Source organism: Ascaphus truei, chromosome 9 (genome assembly GCF_040206685.1).
Source record: "Ascaphus truei isolate aAscTru1 chromosome 9, aAscTru1.hap1, whole genome shotgun sequence".
Lineage (NCBI taxonomy): Eukaryota > Metazoa > Chordata > Amphibia > Anura > Ascaphidae > Ascaphus > Ascaphus truei.
Window position 1 is genome coordinate 5,838,793 of NC_134491.1, and position 21,032 is coordinate 5,859,824.

At 44.1% G+C, this 21,032-nt stretch overlaps 1 protein-coding gene across 2 annotated transcripts in view; it reads right to left on the reverse strand.

Moving 5' to 3' along the window:
• Window positions 1-16,159, reverse strand: part of RASGRP1 (RAS guanyl releasing protein 1) — a 231,385-nt gene extending 215,226 nt beyond the window's left edge. For both annotated transcript variants that reach the window (XM_075613238.1, XM_075613237.1), the window contains exon 1: window positions 16,037-16,159. The gene's annotated coding sequence lies outside the window, so the exon portion shown is untranslated. The remainder of the gene's footprint in view (window positions 1-16,036) is intronic.
• Between the last annotated feature and the right edge of the window lie 4,873 nt (window positions 16,160-21,032).

Below are 21,032 nucleotides of genomic sequence, written 5' to 3' on the forward strand. Positions count from 1 at the left end.
ATACAACAAACCAAAACGTAGGATTATAGCGGCCGGCTGCCTCTCTGAACTGTTCACCTTATATACAGTAGAGGGACCAGGCAGGGATGTCCTCTTTCACCCATCTTATTTAATCTAGCCATATAACACCCAGCACTTTTTCTGAGGCAGATGACAGAATTTGAGGTTATACTGTAACAATAGGAAAGAGTGATTTGAGAATGGCCATGTTCGCTGATGATATTTTGCTTTTTCTAACAAACCTCGACAAATTTGTAAAAAAAAATCTCCAAGCTATAACAAATTTCAGATCCTTTGCGGGATTTAAGAGAAATGTTTCTAAAACAGAGCACCTGTATATAAACAAACCAATGGGACAGGATGATTCTTCCAAGATCCCAATAAAAGTGTAACGCTTAACTGCCCGCAAACCTGGCCAGTCCCCAATACTGAGGTGGGTAAGGGTATAACACGCACCCACAGCAGTGAGGGAGTGCCCGGAGTGTGGTATGATGCATTGCCGGGCCTGGTGAGAAAGGTTTAGCCTGATACTTGCCGCGTCCGGGGTGCCAGAAGTCTGAAGGTAAAGATCCGAAAGCCGTAGGTCAGGGGCAGGAGAGAGCAGCGTAGTGAGGTCCAAAGCCGAGTCTAGGGAGAAGCTAGGTACACGAAGTCTAACGAGAGCCGAGATCAAATCCAAGGGTATCAAATGAGGGCAGGGACTGGAGCGTGAGCTGCAACACAAAAGAGAGCCAGGCATAGACTTCTGTACTACAAGAGCCACAGGAAAACTATGCAGAGCGAGGAAGGAGAGGGCAGACAGGAACTATAAATGCAGGAGAACCAATGAGAGCAAGAGGCGGAGCGGGGGCTTGACTGAGCGATCCCAGGGATAGGTTAGGATGCCTGGTGTGGTGTTCCCTAGTGGGAATAGACTCCAGCTGCTGGGAGGTGGAGCCAAGGCTGCAGGAGGAGTGTAGAAGAGGACGGGTGCGCGCGCGCCCTGTAACACTCCCGCGTGCGCCCCTGCAGCGTGTGGGCGGAGGCAGCGTGTGCCGCGGAGGAGTGGTGCGGCGTCCGCCCAGAGCGGGTAAGGAGCTGACGGGGAGTGGGCCTGGGACGAGCGGCAGTACTGGGAGCCGGGGTGACGGTGACCCGCTGTAAGGCGCGTGTCCCCTGATCCCTTACAGTACCCCCCCCCTTGAGGATCGGACTCCAGACGATCCTCCCAAGGTGTGTGAGGAAATTTCCGACTAAATTGTTTAAGTAGAGCTGGGGCGTGAATGTGATGACAAGGTACCCAAGAACGTTCCTCCGGACCATATCTCTTCCAATGAACGAGGAATTGAAGTTTGCCCCTGGAAAGTCGTGAATCGAGAATGGACTGGACTTAAAATTCTTGTTGCCCCTGTATCACGACGGGGTTGGGTCTATGAGGACGGTCCGGAAAATGTACATTCTGGAAGAAGGGTTTCAGGAGGGAAACGTGGAACACTGAGGGTATCCTCATGGTGGAAGGTAGCGAAAGCCGATACGCTACCGGGTTGATCCGTTCGAAGACCTTGAAGGGACCCAGGAATCTGAGCGCCAGCTTCTGAGAAGGAGTTTTAAGCTTGATATTTTTAGAGGAAAGCCAGACTCTGTCCCCAGGTTTATACTCCGGTGCCACCTGAAGTCGCCGATCTGCTTGGGCCTTTTGTTTTTGGACGGCCCCTCGCAAGGCTTTTTGGATCCTTTTCCAGGAGACTTGTAAATTAGAGACTTGGATATCTGCTGCCGGTACACCAGATGGAAAGGAAGAGAGGGGAAGACTGCTAGGGTGGAACCCATAATTAATGAAGAAAGGCGACTCTTGCGTGGATTAATTCCTCAGCGAATTAATCGTGAACTCTGCCCAGGGTAATAGATCTACCCAGTTGTCTTGAGATTCTGACACAAAACATCTAAGCTACTGCTCCAAGGTCTGGTTCATTCTCTCCGTCTGGCCGTTGGTCTGTGGGTGACAACCCAAGGAGAAGAGGATGGATATGCCAAGTCTCTGAGAGAAATCTCGCCAAAACGTAGAAATTAATTGTGTGCCCCTGTCCGAGACAATGGTGAGTGGAACGCCGTGTAGCCTGAAAATCTCTTTAGAAAATATGTCGGCCAAGGTAGCCGAATTGGGAAGACCCTTGAGGGGTATAAAGTGCATGTACTTGGAAAATCTGTCCACTACTACAGGGATCATATTCATCCCTTTAGAGAGTGGGAGTTCCACAATAAAGTCCATGGATATATGTTTCCAAGGCCGTTCAGTGATAGGAAGGGTCAGGAGAAGCCCAGATGGTTTGTGTCGGGCGGACTTGCTCTGAGCGCACACCGAACAAGCTCTTGTGAAATCAAAAATGTCTTTGCTCATTCTAGGCCACCAAAAGGTCTGTTTGATTAAATCCACTGTCCTTTTGAAGCCCGGATGGCCAGCTGATCTGGAGGAATGCACCCACTCCAGGATCTTGTGGCGAAAACGTGGAGCAGCGTACAGACGTCCTTCTGGCACCTTTAATCTCCTAGGGATATGAGCCTTGGCTTTGGTGATCTCATCCAGGATATCGAAAGTATTGGCAGAAATTATGTATTTGGCAGGCAGAATGGTCTCCGAAGATTCATTAGATCCCTCCTCAGTAGAGAACTGGTGAGAAAGTACGTCGGCCTTGATATTCGTGATACCCGGAATATACGAAATGGTGTAATTGAATCGGGGGAAAAAACTGCCCAACGTGCTTGACGGGATCCCAGACGACGAGCCCTCTCAATGTACAATAAGTTTTTGTGATCAGTGAGAATTGCCACTGGCTCTTTGGTACCCTCGAGGAGGTGTCTCCATTCTTGCAAGGCTAACTTGATTGCCAAGAGTTCTCGGTTCCCGACATCATAATTTCTCTCGGCCGAAGAGAATTTCCTTGAAAAGAAACCACAAGGATGGAGTTTTTCTTGAGGTGAGGACCTTTGCGAGAGTACTACCCCAGCTCCGACATCGGAAGCGTCAACTTCAAGGGTGAAGGGAAGAGATGTGTCCGGGTGACAAAGGATGGGGGTGGAGGCAAAGGCTCTTTTGAGGAACTCGAAGGCTTTGATGGCGTCAGGGGACCATGCTGATGGGTCAGCCCCCATCTTGGTAACAGAGGTAATGGGTAGAGCAATAGTGAAAAAATTACGGATGAATTTCCGATAGTAGTTTGAGAACCCAAGGAAACGCTGGACGGCTTTTAGGGAGTTCGGTAACGGCCATTCTAGAACAGACTTCAATTTCTCAGGATCCATGGTGAAGCCTTTGTCAGAAATTATATAGCCTAGGAAGGCTGTGGATGATCGGTGGAAGAGACATTTCTCCATCTTCGGGTAGAGGCTATTTGCGCGAAGCCGAGCGAGGACCACCCTGGTGTGATGAATGTGCTCCTCAACGTTTCTGGAGAAAATGAGGATGTCGTCTAGGTATACTATGACGAAATTACCCCAAATGTCCCGGAAGATGTCATTCATAAATTCTTGGAAGACAGCTGGGGCATTGCAGAGGCCGAACGGCATCACTAGATATTCATAATGGCCCGTGCGTGTGTTGAATGCAGTCGTCCACTCGTCACCCTCGCGTATTCGGATTAGATTGTAAGCTGCTCTCAGGTCAAGTTTGGAGAATATTTGTATTGAGCGCGCTGTCTCTCCAAACGACCCCCCTATCTCTTGGCTACCCGGTGTCACCCCGCAGCTCCCAATCTCCCGTGATCAGCGGGGCATACTCAGCAATACAAAAATCAAAAATAGGAGCGCATGAAAATGAAACCAAAAGAAACCAGAATTAATACATATATTTTTATCATGAAAAATCATTCATCATACAAAAAATACACATAATACAATAATATATTAATAACCTTGTCTAAAATGACACAAATAATTTATACAAGAGCCCTAGCCACACAGGAATGAGGGATCTAAACACCCAGATGTACAACCCTAGTTGTAACAGGGAAGGAGAAGTGCTAGGAAAACAAGATGTTATGAATACACAGACCTTAAGCACTAAAATTCCACTCTGTGCTCCTCGTGGCAGGCAGGGCTCCAACAGCTACACAAGCTGACCGTCGTCACGGCCGTGCGTCGCTGTGTAATGACGTCACCAACGCGTTTCGTGTCACATGACACTTCATCAGGGCTTGGCCATAAACACTCAGAGAGGCACTAATATACCTCCAGTGGTTCCTGTATTAACCAATAGGGAACCATGTCTTATCCCAGGCTGTCAGCCATCCAATCAACTGCTCACATACTAATTGACAAACCAATATAACTAAATACTAATAGTGATTTAGAAAAAAGATAGTAAATGCATAACACTTACAAAAATATACACACTCAAAAACAAAACTTAACAGAACTTAAAATAATGAACTATAATTAAATCAAAATAACACATAAATAAAACGATTTAAAAGTTAATTTAAAAAATGAACCAAAACAATGACTATTGATTAGTCTATTGTTACTCATCATACAACATTCTTATAATGAATTAATGTGTAAACATAAAGATTTTCAGAGCTGTTAAAGCTCTAGACTCCTCACAATTACATCATTGTCCATACCTTAAAAAATAAAATATAAAATAATATATATTATAAAGAGATAAACAGCATTATCGCAGCTTGTCCTAATTAACCTATGAGTGTCAGAGTTATGCCTCGCAGGACACCCTTAAGAAGGTACAGAGATAAATCCCCCCTTAACTAGATTAAAAAATAGACCATATGGACATAAATCTACATTCATCACACACTGAGTATTTATATAATCCTTAAAAAGTAATTATATGTTACTATCTAGTGTGATAAAAGCCATAGTAGGAGATGTTAGAGACTACATATGTCTATACATACATCGCAGCCTACTATTTAACTAGATGAGTCAGAGCTAAGCTCGCAGGACTCAATGAACCTTATATCAAAATCTGTTCCATATTACCAGTAAGTGATTAAATTTCACAAATGACCATATTGGCACAAAACCTATATAAACAACCTCATTAACCCCCTAGAGTAATAATGAACTTAATAACCAGTCTCATACTACCCTATGGGTATTTGATATTATTTTTGAAGTTATTTTGAAAGTTATTTTAGAAAGTTATTTTAGAAAAGGGGCCAATTCTGTCTGCTCATTTAACCCACCAGGTGACTTGCTTGCCAAAGTATAGATCCAGAATTGTTCCCTTTGGAGCAGGAAATTATCCCTATCACCCCTCCTGGGATCTCTGGATACTACTTCAATTCCCCTAAAGCGTAGGGTATCCACCTCTCCTTTATGGTGGGTCAAAAAGTGTTGAGCTAGATTATGGATACTTTTGCCCTTCTCTAAATTAAGTCGTGCATTTTTAATCCCATTAATGTGCTCACCAATACGCACTTTAAGTGGTCTGATGGTTTTCCCTACATAAATTAATGGACATGAACAATTGATAACATATACAACAAACGTAGTTGAACAGTTTATAAAATGATTCACCACATATTCCTGCCCATTGTTGCTATTACAGATCACTTTATCCTTGCTCATATGTTTGCAAAACACACATCTGCCACATGTATAGTTGCCCATTGATTTAGCAACAAAGTTGCCACTTACAGTTAGATTTTTATTGTTTTCGCTAGTGGCCTTCTTCAGAGCTGCAGTGCCAGCCGATTTTTTAATATTTTTGGCTTTTCTGAAGGCAACTTTGGGCCTATAGGGCAACGTTTCCTTTAGAATGGGATCCATTTTCAGGATATTTCAGTGTCTATTGAGAATCCCTCTTATCTTATTTTCCTGTCTGCAAAAATCTGTCATGAAAATGGGTGTATCACTAAAAACCTTTTTCTTTTTAACCAGTTGTTTAGATTTTGGAATAAGTAATTCTTTCCGAGACATTCCTCTACTCTTTTTAATAGATTTACTTATAAGTTCCTCATCATATCCTTTTTCTTTAAACCTAGTAGCAAGACACACAGACCTGGGGAGAGAGAGATACACACACAGACCTGGGGGGAGAGAGCCACAAACACACACAGACGTGGGGAGAGATACACACACACCTGGGGGGGGGGGAGAGATACACATACACACACAAACCTGGGGGGAGATACACACACACACAGACCTGGGGGGAGAGAGATACACACACACACACAGACCTGGGGAGAGATACACACACACACACACACACACACAGACCTGGGGGGAGAGAGCCACAAACACACACAGACGTGGGGAGAGATACACACACACCTGGGGGGGGGGGGAGAGATACACACACACACACACAAACCTGGGGGGAGATACACACACACACAGACCTGGGGAGAGAGAGATACACACACACAGACCTGGGGGGAGAGAGCCATAAACACACACAGACGTGGGGAGAGATACAGACACACACCTGGGGGGAGAGATACACACACACAGACCTGGGGGGAGAGATACACACACACACACACACAGACCTGGGGAGAGATACACACACACAGACCTGGGGGGAGAGAGCCACAAACACACACAGACGTGGGGAGAGATATACACACACACCTGGGGGGGAGAGATACACACACACACACACAGACCTGGGGGGAGAGATATACAAACACACAGACCTGGGGGGAGAGAGATAAATACACAAACACACACACAGACCTGGGGAAAGAGATACACAAACCTGGGGGGAGAGAAACACACACACAGTGACTGGGGAGAAAGAGAGAGAGACACACACAGACCTGGGGGGAGAGATATATTGGTTCTGTACTGCAAACATTTTCTACGTTTTACTGCATAGTAATAGGAGGGGCTACAGGAACGTTTTGGGGGCACGGCCCCTTCCTGAGACAAAAGCTACCTGTATGGGAGAGACACACAGACTGGGGGAAGGGAGGGAGTCTGTGTGTCTGTGTGAGAGATAGTGGAGGAGGTGAGGAGAGAGGGAAAAGATGTGGAGGAGGAGAGAGAAATTAATAAAACGGTATAAATGGCGACGCTATTGGACAAATACCATTTATAATATTTATTTTTACGCAATGTAATTTGTTTTCTAAATACATTTTTATTGTGTCCCAGTTTTTACTTTTGGAAATCTGGTCACCCTATTCCTTGGTCCTGTGTCCAGGAAAAGAGGTCTGGCCCCCTTCTTTCTTGTTTTCAATGCCCAGTCCTTCGGTGCACGCAAGACCTCTTTCCTCTTGTCAGCACCCTTGTGTACTGAGGAAAATCTCCTGTGTCTCACATGACACTCTTTCACAGAGCTCTCATTAGGCAGGTGGAGTTTGGTTAATTACTTGGCTGCACTTAACCAGCTCCCTGCTGGATTTAGAGGCAGTTACTTCAACAGGGATAAGTCCCTGTTACAATGACTTGTTCAATCTCCAGATTCCTGCCCATTCAAGGAAATCATAGCTTCCCCCCGGGAGATAATAGCATTTGTTTTCAAACATGGGACAGGAAAGGAATAAAAAGCCTTTATAATATTTTTAATAAAGAAAAACAGGATTTTATACCTTATTGGGAAGTGGCCCAAATATATGATCTCCCTCCTAAGGAAATATTCCCCTATATTCAAGTAACTAACTACTGCAGAAGCCTTCAGGGCTATAAAAAAAACATATTCTGAAACATAATGCCTTTGACAACAATTTTGCACAGAATGAAACTTCCAGATACACACTGGTTGAGCTATACAAATTAACCAGAGATCAGGAGATGGGAAAAAATAAGATGAACCCGAAGGCTTGGCAGCAAGATTTTGCAGAAGTCCAGTCCATGTAAGAGCTTATCACTGGATAGAAGAGAGTTTGCAAAATAATAAGATCAGAAAATCGGAGAGAAATGCGGTACAAAGTGATGCACAGGGAAAATATTCCTTTCCTCGGACAACTCAAAAATATGGAGACAGACGCCACAAAATGTCCTAAATGCAACTTAGACACGGCTACACTTAAACACTGTCTGTGGTCCTGTGACAAGATAGCAGACTCCTGGACCCAGACACTAAAGTATATTAAGGAGGTTACAAAGGTGAGTTGGGAGGGACATCCCCTGCCGATGCTCTTCGCAAACACGGACCCATGGACTTTAAAGATAAATAGTAAATGGAAGGCCATTATCCCAACGGAACTGATCCTTTTGATAGCTAGGAAAGTGTTGAATGTTGAAATGGCTGGACCAACACCCCCAAACCTAGATCTGATCAAATCCCTGTTGGTCAGGCTGGTTACTATAAAAAAATATCCCAAAAGATCAGAAAGGAGTCAGCCAGCATGATAAATATCACGACAGATGGGATATGATTATAGACACATTCCCCGCTCAGGACCAAAGTAAGTTTGTCAACCCAGATAAACACCAAAGGCTATATAATAATCCTCAGAGACTCACGAAAAGGGGCAACAACAACACAACATAGAACACTTACCTGGGAGATTCTGGGAGATTCCGGGAGATTCTGGGGCAGTCTCACAGTAAATGCCTCAACATTTCTGTGAGATTCTTAATGGCCCATCGGATTAACACAGCGGGGGTCTCTGCAGTCCCATTCAAACTGAATCAAACTGCATGGGACTGCAGGGACCCCCGCTGTGTTAATCCGATGGGCCATTAAGAATCTCACAGAAATGTTGAGGCATTTACTGTGAGACTGCCCCAGAATGTAAAAGGCAAGAGCTCTAATACCCGTGGCTGCATCTGTAATAGGTTATCGACAGATGTGTTCCAAAGGTGACACACAAGTTTTATTTAAGATTTCCTAAACTGTAATCGGATCGGTATCATGAGACACCGGGCAATCTGCTATGAGGGAATCGCAATGACCCCAAAGTGTTAGATTAACAGATTAATCAAAGTTAGGTTGGGTTTAAAGTGTTAGACTGTTAAAGTGTTAGGCCGAGGCCCCGCTGCCTCAGTCAGCGCGCCCGCACGCAGGTGGCGCGTGGAGAGGCAATTGACCGCTACCTGTGGTCTGTAGGGAGCAGGAGCTGGAGAGGGGGGGGGGGAGTGGTTTGAGCGGAGGGCTGCAGCTGGGGTCTCCCGGGCCGTCCGCAGCGGGTCCTCAGCCTTAAAGTTGTACCAGGACAGTTAACACAGTAATAGGAAGGATGTTTGCTCCATTTCGGCTTTATTTTTGTTAAATAAATCATGACACGATGTAATATGTCGTGTTGTTGTTCATCTGAGGTTGTATTTACCTAATTTTTAGACCTGCTAAGGAACAGATGATTGTTATAATGTCCTGATATGTAAAACCATAGAATTCAAAGAGGGTGTACTTTCTTTTTCACATGACTGTATATATATGACAGCCCTTAAATCAATAGACCCACTCCCTGATGAAGCGTATGTGACACAAAACACGTAGAGGTGTTACAGGTCATCACGGTATTCACGCAGGACGCTGTGACGTCAGACACCACGCATTATCCTGAGTCCACGAGAACGCTGCAAAGAGCTATGCAGCTGTTTCCCACTCGTTATAGGACTTGATTTGGTCCCTCCGCTGTATACGGTTGTTTTCCGGTGTTCATCTTGCTAGAGGGTCTTTACATGACGATCTTGTCCGTATATGGGAGGGACTGTGTGGATATGTCCAACATACAATAATATCACATGTACATTTTAAATTTGTTCATTATTTATATCAAATGATTTAATTTTTTAATTGATATTGTCTTTCTTTTGTGCTCTCTTTTTTGTTTGTACAGACGAGCCAACGAGTATTCTAAAACTTGCCATAAACTTGCCTTAAACTAGCCAGGTACATGCTGGGTACATGCTGGGTACATTTCAGTGACATTTCTGCAGAGGCTAATGGCCCATTAGATTAACAAAGCAGGGGTTCCTGGCAGTCCCATTCAGTTTGAATGGGACTGCCAGGGACCCCCGGTGTTAATCCGATGGGCCATTAGTCTATCTGCAGAAATGTGTGAAATGTTGCAGCATGTACCCAACATATACCCAGCATGTACCTGGGTCTTTTTGGAGATTGCCCCAGGTTTGTTTTAGAATACTCGTCGGCACTACAGTATATGTATAATATCTTTCTCAAGATCTTGAGAAAGGCTCCTGTAGAGAGCGTAAACGTTGATAGACAAATAAATAAAGTTTATTGCAAAACTAAGTCCTGGAGTGCCTGATGCCACCTTTTCTGTATTCTTCTAGTCCCCAGTGGTTTGCACCCAGGCAGGATACTACTTTCTGTGGAAAGCCACTAGTTTGTTGGCCCCTAAGTCCTTGTCACCCTCCCTGTGCTGGGGAGCATCATTCTGCATGGAAAGGCCATTCGGCAGTAATGGCGTTAAGTAGAACAGAAGCCACAATCTCATCCCTTCGTGTAGAAATGAGTTTGTGCCAATAATTCACAGCTCTGTAAAGGTTTCACCAGTTACATAAACCCGGTGGGATCAACTTGGTTCTTGCATCAGACCATGGCTGCCCTCTGCAGGTGTCCTGCATTCCTGCCTCACGCTGTGTAAGGTCCTCTCCTACATTGATACAAACCCACCTGCAGCAGTGCGGAGTATTCTGACAGGGCAATATCAAGGCTTAGAAGTAAAGGTGATTATTAAAAACAACACATATTTTGGACTGCACCACATATCCCCCCATATTGTTCCCATCCTCTCTATCTGGATTGCTCAGGAATGGCTTGCTGTCCTCTTGGCCGGCTAACCAAGTAGCACTTCTAAGACCCCAAAATCTGGCCTCCCCATCTCCTGCACTGTTCTCACCCACAACCCAGAGAGGAGTCGGAGTTCCCATAATCCAGGTAGCCACTTAGTGGTGCTTACTTGCCCACTTATCCCTTTAGGGTAGGAGGTGTCAATGCTGCCTTATCGTCCCCTGCACACTGCATGACTCACAGGACGCTGGCACATTTAGTTAAATGCGTGAATGGTACGCACAAAGATTCAATTACATGGGAGCACTTTGACAAACTTACCATGGCAACCCAGGCTTTATCTGCACAGAATGCACATGTCTCGTGTTCAGTTTCTCATTGCTTCTCCATTATTTTTCTGGCATAAGGGTTTTTTTTTGTTTTCCTTCCAGCCAGAAGCTGGCTTATTCCTGGGGCATGTGAATGAGGACCTGCCTCTGCTTACAGATGTTATTTTATAACGAAGCAGAAAGATGTTACTATGTTACATATCTCTTGTATAACAGCAGCTAAGTTGGCCCAGAAAGAAGCAATCACTCCCTCTCTCTGTAATGGGGCGGATAATATTATGCTGAAATCTACTGAAAAGTACAGAAAAGCTTTGAAATAATGTCTGCTACAAAATGAATTACCTTTGTGCTTCTCATCTTTCATGGGGCATTTGTTTTAGGCTCAAGGCAGAACTTTCAAGTAGTAAGCCTGCGAGAGACATAAGTAGCCTCTGTCAGAGGAGGAGCAGCTGCCGTTAGATGTTTGGATTGTAAGCTCTTAGGAGCAGTCAATTAAATATTTTGTTGTGATTTTATCTTTCTCACCCATTGTACTACGCTACATAATATGTTTGCTCCTTACAAGTAACTGGCAATAAATAATAATAAGAGTTCTAGGTCATCATAAAGTAGACATACCACACTTGCATTCAATCTAAACCCCTCAGTCTATGGTTGCTAAATGGTTAATTCTAACCGCTCATCCTTTTTCTCCTGAGGTTACTTTACTTTTAGATGAAATGACAAGGTGCATGAGGATAAGCAATGGAAACACAGAATTTTGAAGAAGATACAAAAGATTCCTCCTAATTGCACTCCATGTATTAAATATTTATTTTCAGATTTAGAACAAAAATTGTCCTAGGGAGACAAGTGTGCTAATATAGCCTTCTGTTGGCCTATGGATCAGTAAACTCAGTTAAAACAAAACAATAACATTTTATTACTTGAAAAATATATGTTGTGACTCAGTGAATTATTTACATTGTGAGTTGTTTAAAATCCTTATAGGGGTGGACTGGAGACTCTATATTTATAACTTACAGACTTGTGATCACAATAATATGTGTGTCTGTGCTTTTTTGGGCCCACTCCGACATCTCAGGGCAGTTTTTAGTAAAACAGGTAAGTAGAGGATATTTACAGTAAGCACAGATTACTATAGGTGACTTACCCTATGTTGCAATATGTGTATATCTGTATATATACACTCTCTCTGTTCTCCCTTTATTGCATAGGTATGATACAATTATTGTAACATTGAGCATATTGGTCATAACATTGCTTCTTTTCCTTATGTTGTATCACAAAGTACCCACCTGGTATATAAGTAACTCATTCAACACACGGATAGTTTTGTTTCCAATAATAACCAGTGGTAGTGATCGGATTCTCACAGATAACGGAGTAATCGCAATGTGCTGACACTATGATAATATATGCAGTATATCCCTGTTACAGAGTGTATCTGTGATATATTTTTACCATGATTAGCCTAGGGAGGCAGTAATATGTCATATACTGTACTCTAAGGTTGTGTCCATGTATGCCGGATAGCACCTGTGATCAGCAGTGCTGCCTAAGATAGCATATTCCAAATAGTGTGTTTACTTCTGACGGTAACCCATTTAGAATTAGCATGTGGGGTAATGGCAATATATCTAAGCAAACACCTGTGGTCTCGGCGGACCTTAGAACACAACAAATCAACAGAGTAACGATGCAACGTACACCTGAGTGGTCACGGCGGACCGAAACAAAAGCCAATAGCTACTGTATTTGTATGGTATTGTCTTAGTAGACCGTAATGGTCACGATATTTCCGTGAGCAAAAGAGAGGGGTCAGATAGTTTAGCACCCATATACTGGCCGTATTCCATGAAGCTGAGATGTCGCCCCCTATGACGTCAGACCCGACGTATAATAAGATGCTGCTATGTTACATGTCTCTTGTATAACAGCAGCTAAGTTGGCCCAGAAAGAAGCAATCACTCCCTCTCTCTGTAATGGGGCGGATAATATTACGCTGAAATCTACTGAAAAGTACAGAAAAGCTTTGAAATAATGTCTGCTACAAAATGAATTACCTTTGTGCTTCTCATCTTTCATGGGGCATTTGTTTTAGGCTCAATGCAGAACTTTCGAGTAGTAAGCCTGCGGGAGACATAAGTAGCCTCTGTCAGAGGAGGAGCAGCTGCCGTTAGATGTTTGGATTGTAAGCTCTTAGGAGCAGCCACTTCTCTATTTGCTAATGAAATATGTTGTTGTGATTTTATCTTTCTCACCCATTGTACTACGCTACATAATATGTTTGCTCCTCACAAATAACTGGCAATAAATAATAATAAGAGTTCCAGGTCATCATAAAGTAGACAAACCACACTTGCATTCAATCTAAACCCCTCAGTCTATATCTGCGTCGCCCCCAAAGGCAGACAGCCTTTGGCACAGCCGAAGGGCAGCCAAAGGGTGTGAGCTGTTCGCTGATGTTTGGTGATGTTACAATGGCTGTATTTAAATCTGAAACTCACCAGCCCTTTTATCCCCTGTACCCAATTTTCCAACTCTAACAGTCCATAAAATGTCTGTGAATTGACCGTTTAACCCTGTTCTTTTAATGTAACCGTGTATTGTCATAACTCTGTGCTCAGGACATACTGGAAAATTAGGTAACTCTCAATGTATTACTTCCTGGTAACACATTTTATACATAAAATAAATAAACCACCACACAATAAAGGACAGGCAGACATATTTTAGGACACCCTAGAGTATTTCATTGTTTAAAAAAAAAAAAAAAAACACACATCAGAAAGTATGAAACGCTTGTTAAAGAGCTACTGTAATGACTGGAACTGTGCTCTTATTGTGTCCCATTACACAGAGTGTGTCGTGTGGTGTGCAGAAAACAAATAATTCTAGTTCCCTCACATAGGCCGTACCGCAAAGTATAATACAGCAGACATGCAAATACCACTTTTTTTTATTTTCCTCCCTTTAGAGGGATTGCTTGAAGCGTATCCAGGCTGTATTGCTTCTTTACTTCTGCTGTTTCTGTTGGTCCCCCTACATGCCGATTAGATTGTAAGGTCTTTGGGGCAGGGACTCGTTTCTCTTATTGTTTCATTTCTGTCTTCATGCACATGCCATCTATATTATTATATTCCCTGTATTATTATACTCCCAGTATTATTATACTCCCTGTATTATTATACTCCCAGTATTATTATATTCCCAGTATTATTATATTCCCGTATTATTATATTCCTGTATTATTATACTCCCAGTATTATTATATTCCCTGTATTATTATACTCCCTGTATTATTATACTCCCAGTATTATTATATTCCCAGTATTATTATACTCCCAGTATTATTATATTCCCTGTATTATTATACTCCCAGTATTATTATATTCCCTGTATTATTATACTCCCAGTATTATTATACTCCCAGTATTATATTCCCTGTATTATTATACTCCCAGTATTATTATACTCCCTGTATTATTATACTCCCAGTATTATTATACTCCCAGTATTATTATACTCCCTGTATTATTATATTCCCTGTATTATTATACTTCCAGTATTATTATACTCCCAGTATTATTATATTCCCTGTATTATTATACTCCCAGTATTATTATATTCCCTGTATTATTATATTCCCTGTATTATTATACTTCCAGTATTATTATACTTCCAGTATTATTATATTGCCTGTATTATTATACTCGCAGTATTATTATACTCCCAGTATTATTATATTCCCAATATTATTATACTCCCAGTATTATTATACTTCCAGTATTATTATATTTCCTGTATTATTATACTCCCAATATTATTTTCCCTGTATTATTATACTCCCTGTATTATTTTCCCTGTATTATTATACTCCCAATATTATTTTACCTGTATTATTATATTCCCAGTATTATTATATTCCCTGTATTATTTTCCCTGTATTATTATACTCCCAGTATTGTTGTAAAAATTGTAAAGTGCTGCATACCTGATTGGCGCTATAAAAATACAAATATAGATATATACATCAAGGCACGGCCAGATTAGAATACTTGGTCGTGGTATAAAACAAAAGCATAAAATAACCCGGCAAAAAATAGATGAAAAAATAGAAATATATGAAATGTAAAAAACATACATCATATCAAAGGGTTGTGCATAACCCTCCTCCACCCCCCACCCCCCAAAGTCCATCATGGTCTGACACTGACATCTTCGCATTGTGCCACAACAGGTCATCACATAACAATCATGCTGGCTGCTGCTGTACGTGCAGGGGGACTACTACAGGTGTGGGCAATTCCAGTCCTCAAGGGCCACCAACAGGTCAGGTTTTCCGGACAGGTGGCTCAATCAGTGGCTCGGTCTGATTGAGCCACCTGTGGTGAAGCAGGGATATCCTGAAAACCTGACCTGTTGGTGGCCCTCGGGGACTGGAGCTGCCCACCCCTGCTCTACTACAAACTCTTAGAACAGCTCTTCAGAATGTTCCAGTCAGCCACATTCCATGGGGAAGCACAGCTGATATTGCATATTAAAACATTTGATCAGTTTCTTTAAACAGCACAACCTCTCCCACAATCGACTGCCTCAAGCTCCTTAACAATCCCGTGACATAACTGGTGTCCCCTGTATTAGGACTGTATCATGGGCCCTATTGACAATAAAGTGGTGAATCGTTAATAATCAGTTACCTACAGTAAATACTGACCAAGACTCTGTTGAAACAGTGTATCATTTGTATGCTTTCTATGATCAAAGGTTTCTCATCCCAGAGTCAAAAGAAGATAAAAAGTTGGTCCTCATTTTCCTCCCAAATCCTCCTAATAGAAGCACTTATCTGCTAGAAATAATGCTTCGTGTCATGAGACAAAGCAAGGGTCATTGTGTCTGTATTTATATTCGCAGTGATGATTATTTCTGTAGTATCAAAAACTCTGCACCTAAAGGGTACGCGAGGCCCAACACTCATCCTGTGTCTACACAGTAGTGAGTACAGACCCCAGGCGTTGCTTTAAAGCAAAGTGTCACCATGATGTTTTGCACTTACCACTCACACTCGGCTCCACTTTACAGCCAACAAAAGCTCCACACAACGTCGAAAGAGTCCATTGGGTCGTGTATGCGGCACGCTATCTTGCCGTGAGGCAGATTGACTTTCACTTTGTGAGTCTGTCTACTCTTGTAGTGTAGTAAGGGGAGGCAGTCTGCTGGTCTGTGGTTGGGGAAATTATCATACCGTGGTTTCCACTGACATGAATAATCAGTTACTTTTAGTTCCTTTATGGGGTTGCTCTGAGCTTTCTGCATTTTTCTTCCAGTGGTTCATTGCCACTAAGCTTTTTTTAACCCCTTATATGGGACCTCCTATGTCCCATATGCTTGCAAGTTATTTGTGAGTTCGCACTGGCACTTATCACTGAGTTATTCCCTTCAGGCACTTGGGTGATTAACAAAAAAAAAAGTACATTTATACTAAAAGGTTTTTGCTGCAGGGGTTGCCAGCATACAAAACAGGTATTTGCATGTTCATACAAATGTTTAAAGAATATGGTGAAAACATACAACATGATATATCTTGTGTATCTTTATAGTCACTCTTGTTTCTCTTTTTTATAATCTGCCCACAGACACATTTTTGTTTGATGCTAAAATCCCACGACTGAAGTGACTATTTTTACCATCCTCAAAAAGTAGAGAAACCTGTTATAAATCCTCGATAACCAGTCTACTTACTAGTCAATAACATGCTCCTGAAATGGGGTTTCTGCAAAATTGTGCACATGGAGGCAACATTCATTTGCACGGAGCAAACACTAAAACTATCCCTGGTTACACTGAGCACTCGCCAAACTAGTCACTTGGCTGCATTTTACATCTATGAATGTCAAGTTTAAAAAAATCTAAACTATCCACTGTCTGAAGACGGAGCAGCATAGTCTTATACTGCTTGATGGGTGAAGAAAAAATAGTATGCTCAGTTTCTGACTTTATCTCCAGTGCTCCATGCATTGGCATACAAATCAGAGGACCAGAAACGTGTCTCTGAGAATCCAAGCCAGAGGTGTCTGCATGACAGATGTGAAGCAGTTACAAAAGCTTTTAGTTTCCAGTACAGATAAAAGGTGCTCTATGCATTCCAATGATTTCTGTATGTTTGTAAAATCCTAGTATCATGCCATAAGTGTGTTGGACACATGAAGGGGATAAAGAATAAATGAATTAAGAGTGATATTTGTACACACTGTGTACTTAGCTTGTTTCTGTTGTTCTCTGTATAATGGATGTATTATTAAAACACATTGTCTTGCACGTGGCTCTTTTTGTTACTTCATCTGGAATCCAGCTTCTCAGGCAGTGTGCCAACATCCAGAGGGAGATGAGGAACCATGCAGCTTACAATGTGCGTTTTATAAAGGGAGGAGGCCTCTCTACAGGCCTGTGCTGCTATGAGTTACACAAATACATACTGTGCGTCTGTTTATAAAAGACCATCAATTCCATGAATATGATGGAGACAGTTAACAAGTGCATATGTTAATACAGATTTGAACAGCTGGGGGATCTCTACCCTCAGTTATTATTATTTTATTGATACAAGAACTTAAAGGAGAAGTGCCCCACCCCTCCACTGTGTTTTATTGCTCCCTCCACCCTCCTTTTTACCTGTATATGAAGCAGGGGGTCTCCAGACCTAAACATTAATTTAAACTCCAGGGACCCCCTGGTTCTCAAGATACTTACTTGAGAAGGTGTCGCTACTACTGTCCCCTCTAGGGAACACAAAACTGAGGTTTAAATCTCCCATATCCTGCGGGCCAATAGGAAGCTGCAACATTATCTGTCGTTACTTCCTTCTGGCCCGTGTCATGCAAGGGATTTAAACTTCCATATAGCTAATAAAATACCACACAGCCTACAAGAGATCATTAAGGCTAAGGCCCCGCTCCCTCCGTCAGCGCTCCCGCACTGCAGACAGGCGGGGCGCTGACATACACAGACCGCGATATGCGGTCTGTAGGGAGCGGGAGGTGGGCGGGAGTAGGAGGCTTGACAGGGAGGGGGCGTGGCTTGAGCGGAGGGACCCGCTACTCTGCCCCCCTCCTCCCCCCCCATCCCTCCCTCCACGGCTCGGGCTGGAGCTGCTGATTGAAAGTACAGTAAATAAAGCAACATACACACACACACGCACTCATACATACACACACACACATACACAAACACAGACAGGCACACACATACACAAACACAGATAGGCACTCAAACACACATACACACACACAGACAGGCACTCACGCACACACACACACACACACACGCACGCACGCACGCACACACACACACACACACACACAGGCACTCACGCACACACATACACACACACAGACAGGCACACACATACACACACACAGACAGGAACTCACGCTGCATTCACTCCACACTCCTCCCCGCTCCCCGAAGCCTCTCCTCCTCCCGAAGCCTTCCCTCCTCATTGGCTCACAGCCACACCACGTGACGCGTCGAAGCTAGGGATTACAATTCTCTTGTATCCGCTAGCGGCTGACGCGTCACAGCGTGTAGTTAGCTGTGCAGCCAGGGGGGACCGGCTCGGGAGGATTCCCCTGCTGGTGGGGAACGCCAGTGCAGCCGCCCGTGCCTCCGGGCGCAGCGGGTCCCAGCCCTAAGGAAGAACATCTCTCTAAAGTTGGTTCCTTTTCCTGACCAGAATGACCAGTGAAATACTGGAACCTGTCACTGTTCTGGCCCAAGCACACCCTGATAGATGCGTAGGGACAGGCAGGTTAAGGTTAACTCAATCCATATGTAGCCCTGGTAAGAAATGGGGCTATGGTTCTATCCTCCTCCTTGTGTAATCCCTGCTAAGGGCAGGTTGAAGGGAGTTATCATGGGTTTCCCCCACTTCAAGCACTTGCCCTGAATGGTGGATGTAGGTCACCTGATCCTGTGTCCAATCAAGAGGCACAGGGGCGGTGCCTGCTGATATCATAAAGATCAGTGCATTTCCTATTTAGTGTGTGGTTCTGACAGTGTGTGAGAGTTAGTGTTAGGGAGGAGAGGAGTGAGCAGCTTATGAGTAGAGCTGATAGATTATAGTGAGGTGGACCAAATACCTCTCACCCTGCTTAGGGGGTGAGGGAAGAGCTAGCCCCACTCTGGATGGACCTTAGGTCCAGAGTGGAGGCAGGGACCATCACTAAGGAGAACAGCTTGTGGACATTCCATATCAACTGTACCTGTCTGTCTGCTGCTAAAGAGAATAAAGAGTCTGCTGTTTAAAGAGAACCTTGTGTGAGACTGGAATCTCTCATCCCTGGGAGGGGGATTTCTGTGTTAGGGATTCCACCCCGCATCCCTGGGGCTTACTACAGATTGAGGCGCTGCACCATTGAAGGAGAACGAAGGCATCCATCCCAGTACCCTGTCCTGTTGTTTCCCCATGTCATCGCGGGAGACTCAGGCCCTCCTGTTGCCAGCAGGTATGCACCACACAGAGACATGTAGCCAGACCCCAGAACACCTTAGGGGCCCCGATCTGCGACCGGGTGGGGGTCCATGGGTTATACATATATCAAGCAAAGGAACCTTCTTACTTGCTGAAGTGTTTATTTGGGGCAACAACATACAAATAAAAAGGGGGGGAAAGTACTGAGGGAACACTGGGACATGAGAGCAATGGAGGAGAGGGGAGCAATGAGGGAAGTGGGATAAATGCAGGATATAGGGATAGGTGAAAATCAGTGACTTTACCAGGATAGGAGAGATGACTGCTCAGGATGGCTGCTGGTACTAAGAGACAGCATGCTGGTCTGGGCTGATGGGAAATTAACTGGGACAATACCACCTGGCAACGGGAGGGGAGCAGTCCATCCTGGTAAAAGGCAGGGGTGTCGCAAGGCAACTGGCTGAAGCCAGGAAAACCACATGGGGTCGCTATATTGTTGCAACAGTGAGGCTGAGAAGGGCTGGCAGACTGAAGACAGAGAAAAAACACAATCCTGTTCCAGGACAGTCCCCTTATTCACATTCTGTTTCGCATTGCACTTTTTCACCCCACTTAAACCCTTTCCTATCTGCACAGGCCTGTAAGAGCATTCCCAGATATAGTCTTACCAAACCCTTCCTGTATTAGCCTAAATTAGCAATGTCCGATCCAATGTGCTGCTCTATTCCTTACTCTCATTTCTGCACATGTAATAAAAGACAGAGTGTGTGTATCGCCTGGCTGCAGAACACAAAGGTTACACGCTGAAGCTTGTGAGCTCTACTTTGGGGCTAGCGAGAACCTGAGGTCCGGCACAAAAGTCCAGTCTTAAGGTTCTCCAGGTATCAGCCCCCACACACACTTCTCTTGCAAAAAAAACAGTGAGTTACTGGATTGACATGAGCAGGGCCCGACAAACTGGGCAAAAACCCACTCGCCCCCTCCCAAAAAGTCACTCGCCCCCCCAAAAAAAGTCACTCGCCCCCCCACAACACTTACCTGCGGTGGGGTCCGGTTGCGGGTTCCTGACGTTGTTTCCCGGCCTTCTGCTGTAGTGTCGCCTTTAAAATAATGTTTTTCTCCTGCAGCACTATTCAAAATGGCTGCGCGGTGTCATATGACACCGTGTTGCCATGGCAAGGGGACTGTAACGCCTGTATGCCCGCAGACCTGGCCAGTCCCCAGTACTGAGGTGGGTAAGGGTATAACACGCACCCATAGCAGTGAGGGCGTGCCCGGAGTGTGGTAAGTTGCCTTGCCGGGCCTGGTGAGGAAAGGGTTAACGTTTATACTTGCAGAGTCCGGGGTGCCAGAAGTAGACGGGTAAATGTCCAAGAGCCAAGGGTCAGGGGCAGGAGAAAGCAGCGTAGTGAGTTCCAAAGCAGAGTCCAGGAGTAGAGAGGTACAAATAGTAAAGCCAAGCCGAGATCAAACCAGGGAAATCCAAACAGAGGCAGGGACAGGAACAAGGAGCTGGAACAGAGAGCTAAGCACAAGTTACTGCACACGGGAGCCACAGAGAAGCTATGCTGAGCGACGTCGG